The sequence below is a fragment of the Drosophila tropicalis genome, unplaced genomic scaffold (genome assembly GCF_018151085.1).
Source record: "Drosophila tropicalis isolate 14030-0801.00 unplaced genomic scaffold, ASM1815108v1 contig_1002, whole genome shotgun sequence".
Classification (NCBI taxonomy): domain Eukaryota; kingdom Metazoa; phylum Arthropoda; class Insecta; order Diptera; family Drosophilidae; genus Drosophila; species Drosophila tropicalis.
Window position 1 is genome coordinate 450,200 of NW_027172360.1, and position 6,897 is coordinate 457,096.

General features: G+C 35.6%; 1 long non-coding RNA gene across 2 annotated transcripts; it reads right to left on the reverse strand.

Moving 5' to 3' along the window:
- Positions 1 to 813: 813 nt before the first annotated feature.
- On the reverse strand, positions 814 to 6,646 carry LOC137573021 (uncharacterized). Of its 2 annotated transcripts, none has more exons than XR_011031813.1 (3): positions 6,554 to 6,646; positions 6,088 to 6,482; positions 814 to 1,222 (listed from the first exon to the last, which is right to left on the reverse strand). It is a non-coding gene; the product is annotated as an uncharacterized lncRNA (long non-coding RNA). The 2 variants fall into 2 exon arrangements; XR_011031799.1 differs by lacking the exon at positions 814 to 1,222 and adding an exon at positions 5,888 to 6,004.
- Positions 6,647 to 6,897: the final 251 nt, after the last annotated feature.

The following is a 6,897-nucleotide window of genomic DNA, read 5'->3' on the forward strand; positions in this document are numbered from 1 at the left end:
ACATTAGTTGACTCATTTGGAACAACCATACTACATTTGGTGTGTCCAGAGTCCGTATCCAATGAATTAGTTGTATGTGTCATACTGGGATTGGGACCGAAAATTTTAATTTTTTTCCCACAAAGTCTTTAAAAAATCAATTGCTCTTTCTTTTTGTGAATTGTCTATAATATGATGAAATCTGGGGTCCAAATAAAGGCAAGCGTCGAAGCCCACATTTGACACTAATGTTTTGGTCCGTGCTTCCATACTTTGAAGAAGATTGTTTGCAATTATAGAAATTATTGAATCCTTACTTGAAGAGTTTGTCGATAAAATCTGATTAGTGGCTAGTTTGCAAGTTAGCCAAACAGCATAAAAATTTCCGTAATGTAGCTGCTCTGCTTGGAACTGAACTATTGCCTTTTGTAGTGGAGCCATAATAGTAATATAGGACTCCATAAAATCCCATAAAGCGTCATTTGTTTCAAAATTTTCTTCTTCTGTCTGATTTTCTACAGTTTCGATTAGATCCAATATTGTTTTTGCGTTGTTAAGTTTTTCAACCATGTTGAAGGTTGATCCCCATCTTGTAGGACAATCCAATTGAGGTAATTTAAAATTTTTAAGTTCAAATAAATCACGGTAGCCGTTTGAAGACTTTCGAACGTATTTTGTAAGGTTGCGGCATTGAAATAAACACTTCTTTATAACAGTGTGTTTGGTAACATCAAATAATTTCTGCAGTAAAAAATCTAAACTGCCATAACAACCTTATAAAAGAAATTAGGAGTATGTGCACCACGAAAAAGATTATCCTTTTTTTTGGTCCCCAGTCGTCAAGGAATAATGGGAAACAAAAACGCTGACGCAGCAGCAGACTCGATCCCCACACTTTTTATTCACACCTCCCGCTGAAAAAGACTTCAAGCAGTACATATCGCAATTTATAAAAAATTAAAAAGATGCACACTGGACAACTTTTGACCACTAATATACACACTTCAACGCGACAGGATTAGCAACTATATATCCAGCAAACACGCCCAAACATAGATGGTCGTCCTTCATAAGCCTCCGAATCGGACACACCGCAATGACCCACGAACATCTGCTTGCCAACGAACCTCTCAATCGATGCACTTGCGGTGACAGATTCACCACCAGACACATGTTAGACCAATGCCCCAACATGGCAAGAATCAGAAGAATGATATTTAATCAACAACAACCAACAAACTTCCTAAAAACAGTCAACGAAAGCAACATTAATATCATTTAGAAATTTGTAAAACAAGCTAGAATTATAAAGCAAATTTAAAATAGCCTAGAAAATATAAACTAAAAAAAATAGGCGTCGAAGCCATAGCAGATAGTACGCTTTAAATTAGACATGATATTTCATATTGTTATCTAATTGTAATAACAAAAAAAGAAAAAATAAACCCAGTTATATTTCAGTTAAAATTTATATTCCGGTCGTGTGGCGTCGACCAAGCAACCTTTTGGCTTTCAAGCAGACTTGGATTTTTCCTTTTCTTTGGGACAATTTGTTTTATTGTACCCCAGCCTTTTTGTTGCACCACGGTAACACTGTATCATACTTTTTTCCCCCTTTTATTAACGTAAATTTTGCTGCTCTACAAGAAATTTAAATGAATTATTAGTTTAGGTAACGTAACGAAAATTTAGATATTATTATTAAAATTAAATCCTTTTTCGGTTAAGTAAAATCAATTTGTTGACTATTGTAATCAAATTTAGCAGTCTAATTAATGTTATTTATTTCTACCGTACGGACGTATCTAACTTGGCAGTTCATAAGGGCGGAGTTTATTTATTTATTTATTCAAATATTTATTTATTTACGTCAACTAAAACAGCACACGACGAAAAAGCTTAAGCTAATAGACAGATAATAAATAATTTCAGAAGGTAGCTTAGCCTTATACACAACTAAACATCACGGACCCGGTGGAGGTGTTTTATTTGCACAAGGTGCGAGCTATGCCCCGATTCACAGACAATATAGTCAGGGCAGCCAATCCGAGTCCACAATATTTTTAGTGGTTTCGCTGTAGATGATTAAAAAGTATAAAGAAAGATGAGGAGAGATAAGGTGAGAAAGGTTGTTAAAAGATTGGCAAAGAACACGAAAAAGTTCGTAAAGAGAGTAGTTAGTCAGACAACTACTAAGGTGAATAGAAAAAAAGTTTCTAGTCCGACGTGAGGGAACACAAAAATATACAGTATCTAGTAAATTAGTAGAAATGACTTCGCCGTTGACTAGTTTATGGAGAAAGAGAATGCCAAATACGAGCCTACGGTTGTAAAGTGAAGAAAGATTAATAAGAAGAAGTCTGTCAGAATAAAAAAGTAGGCGAAGACTCGGGTCCCAATTAAGAACGTGTAACGCGAACTTAAGGAATTGCTTCTGTACCGAGTCAATACTACGCTGGTGAACATCATATTGAGGGTTCCACACTGGCGAGCAATATTCTAGAGTAGGACGAACTAACGAAGTGTATAAAACCTTTATTACATAGGGATCATCAAATTCTTTGGCCCAACGTTTAATGAAGCCAAGAAGACTGCTCTATTGACAATTGAAGATATATGAACATAAAATGAAAGTTTTGGCTCAAACATAACGCCTAAGTCTTTGAATGATGGTACACAATCTAATAGAACAGACTTAATGAGCTAGGAACGGAGACAAACAACTGAAAGTCATAAAAGAGCACTTAGAGGAATTAAGGTGTAATTAATTAACGTGGCACCAATCACAGAACGCATCGAGATCTGATTGCGAGTACTGTTGAAAAGAAGGATCATAATAGGAATAACAAATCTTGACGTCATCCGCAAACATGAGCAAATTGAGGAACGAAAAGCCGCCTTTTGGGTTCTGCCAATAAGATACGACTTTAACCAAGCCAATAGTTTTGGGGAAAACCCATGATGTTAAGTTTCGTGAGAAGCATAGAATGATCAACCGTATCGGAATAATTGTTGTAGCATTGAGTATTTAAAAGACAAAATTGAGATTTGGCTATACAATAATTTGCATAGTCAAGTCGCGAACCAGTTTTTTTAAATCTTTTAAAATATCTCGATTTAATGTTAAGCAGATTAGAGAGCCTACGTGTGAACCAGACTGGCGAGCTGGAGACGGTAGAGACATTCACATAAGGAACGCATTTATCAATTAGAGAATTAAGAGCAGAATAGAAAAACTTCACTGCACAATCTATATCGCAGCACTCAAATAGAAATGACCAATCAAAAGAGAAAATAAGGCTGTTAAGAAGATTGAAATTTGTTTTACGAAAACATCTACGACGAGAATTTGAAATGTTTTTAAATAAATTAGTAACGGAATTGTAAGAAATAGTAACTTCAATGGTATGGTGATAAGGATCTTCAGGCTTCACTAGGGGCTGTGTTTGTGATACAGTACTAACAGTGGGATCCGAGACAAAAGAAAAGAATTCAACTGATATAGTGGACATTCAAGTAGGCTATCAAGAAAAACATGTTGAGATGATGGAATTAAGAAAGATAGATTATCATAAACAAGCCAAGAAATATTAGGCAAGTTAAGATCACCTAAAACTATAAGAAAATCACGATCTTTAAGACGACCAAAAATAGTTCGTAAAGCATCAGCATGGTGCACGTAGATCATGATATCAGAAGCTGGAGGAATATATGAACAAGAGATATATAGGCTAAAGTTAGAACATGTAACTTCGACGCAAATAAACTCAACACCTAAGGGGAGATCAATCGGCACCACACTTGAAGACAGATTCGAGTTTACAGCAATGAGTACTCCACCGCCACGACGACCAACACGATCAAGCCTATAAGAAATAAAATTATTAGAAAGAATTTCATTATCTAAAACAGAGGAGTTAAGCCAAGTTTCAGAGAAAGCTAATATGTCAGCCGAAAAGGTTTGGCTATCACAGAAAAGGTTCGACAGCTTGATAAGAAGTCCTCTTACATTTTGATAATGAATGCAAAGACTAGACGTTATTAGTTTTTTGAAGCAGAAGATAAATTCGGAAGGTGGACAGGCAACGGACGAGAGCGCTTATTGGGCGCAAACTCGTGTACAACTAGGCCCTCTGGCCAAAAATTAGGGTCAACCATAGCTGAGAAGTACTCATTTGGTACTGTTATTTTAAAAGAGGAGTTTTCGCGAGGCCTAGAAAACTTAAACTTTTGAATTAAAACCTTAGCAGGGAATATATTACCAATGTAAGCTGCCACTGACGACTCAGAAGTATCTGGAGCAAGCCTAGAGATAAATAATTGTTTGCGATGAGGCACTACAGTTAGTGGAGGTGGAGGAGCATTGGGATCCGCAAGTGATTGAGAGCCAGCATGATCCTGTGATTAATGAGAGTTCCCGTGAGGGATAGATTGAGGTACACCAGGGCTTGTAATGGGACCCTCAATCTGAAAAGAAGAGCATAAAGAGGGACAAGAAGATGGTGTAGGCAAAAGTAAAATGGGAGAAGATGTAATAGAGAGTGCTGGCGAATGTTTATAAGGCAACTCAAGGGTACATTTCTTGGGCAACTTCTGACACTCGTTAGACAGCTGTTTGACCTGTCGAAGATCCGTGTACATACGGCTAAAATCAAGCTGCTGGCTGGCACAAGATGGGCAGGTCCAGCGCATTAAGCCAAGCTCAGGCTTAGACACAGACAAACCAGAAAATTTGTCGTAGTCGCGGCCGTTAAGGCCAGCACATTTTAAGTGAATAAGATTATCACAGAGCCAACAAGATATTGGTCTATACTGATCATCAAAACGATCAGAATCAGAAGAAACACAAGGCAAAAAGATTTATATATAAGAATATATAAAAAAATTTAAAGATAATTATCGATAAAAAATCAACAAATTACAAATAAAACAAAGAGACAGCTAGAGTGCACAGCACAACAGAGAGCGCAAGAACAGTTATAAGCCGAGCTTTGAGATGATTACAAAAGTTATTACGCGGGAGAGAAGCTGAGCAGAAGCACAAAGCAGAGAGAACCACAAAACCACTAGCGCTGATGGTTTGATAGGGGCGATGAGGGGAGCAACTGCAAAAGCAATGACGAGAAAGAAAAATAAAAAAATTAAATGCACCAAACACTAATCACGAAAAAGAAAAAACTCTTTAATTTGGCGAATTATGGAAATAAAACACAAGGGTGTCAAGCAAACAATACCAGCGAAAGCGTAAACAAACTAAGCACAATTGAGAGAAAACAATGAATATTAAGAAAAACTCAGGAGCTATGCAAAAACACGACCATCACGTCAGAGAGCAGAAGCTTTGTCCGTAGAGAAGTAGCGGCACTACAGTGCTCGTGAGGCATGTAAAAACAATTTTATAGCCATAGATAATGGTTATCGAAATTTGAAATATTTGTTCACTTAATGCATGGTATACCAAAGTCAGCGAAACGACTCACTTACTTCTTTTGAAAAGAAACTGAGTGATTTCTGTAGCACAATAAAGCACCTAATATGTACATGTAGCTAAAATAGTTTTTATGTTAAGGGAAATAATTTACAGAATTTTAAATAATTACAGATTACTACAAAAACAAATTTAAAGCAAAAACCAAATTTATATTTTTTAATTAACATTTAACAGTCATATTACTTTAATTGAAAATATATACAGCATTTTTTTCTTGCATATGTCATATAAAATATTCATCTTCGTTAAAAATGTTTTCTAGTATTTCTGCACCAATGTTATCTCCACTATCTTCAAATCCAATACCACCATCCAGGTTTGGAGGAATAAGTGCACCGTTAAATGAATCTTCTAGCCTGTCTTCAATTCCCATGCTAGACGCAATGCCGTATATTAGACGCATTAAAACAAGTCTAACGAAATTGGGCGTGTTCGTTTCTTTTCCTAAACGAAAAAGTTGTCTTGAATTTTCAAAGTCAACCTTTTGCACATGATTTTGATTTTCTTTGTGACACGCAATTTCTTCTAGTAACACTAGTAATATAAGTACAATACAAATTTTAATAGTAGTCGAATTTAAAATTAAGTTAGAAGAATTGAACATAATGGACGCGTACAAACTTTAAAATGCCTACGAACTGAAGCTTAGTCGTTCCTCATCAAATATCTTTACTTTCTAATTTACAAATCAATTTCACTCATCGTATGTATGTATGTATATACATATGTACATTTGTACATATGCATGCATACATACATACATACATATGCCTTTATGCACACACTAAACTTGCCTCCACAAACCGGATTATTACAATGTTGGCACATGGGCGTAGACAGAGAAATATAATTATCGAAACAATTTAGGAGAGTTCCCGGTTATGAGCCTGATTTCATCAATTTTGCAATTTGCTCACCAATGTACTACATAAATGGTGTATTGCAGAGAACTTACAAAGCTTTTATTAATCAAATGATCGTCTTAAGACAAGTTTTTTAATAACTGATGATCCTGCATTAAAATAATAAAACGTTTGATGAAATTATTTACTTAATTTTGCGATTATTTCAAAGGCAACACACACAAAAGGTGGGCAGGTTTTCTGTATAGCTACATATGTATATCAAAAACCACCAAGATCTATGAATAGGGATTTTAGAGAGAAGGAATATAACCCAGTCTTCATTCGTTGATCTTAAAATATGAACTGATTTTATTTACAAAAGTGTTGTGTATATAAATGAAATCTTAGAATCTAGGCGGCGACAATTGTTCTTAAAAATACTTATTCTAATGACCCACGTTTTTCGGGGGTTGAAAATTGTTTATATTTCATGGTTTCTTGATAGTGCGACGTTGTTACAATCTTAAGTGTTTTCCACAGAGCGTGGATGCATATTTTGTTTGGTTATAAGAAATTCTTGTC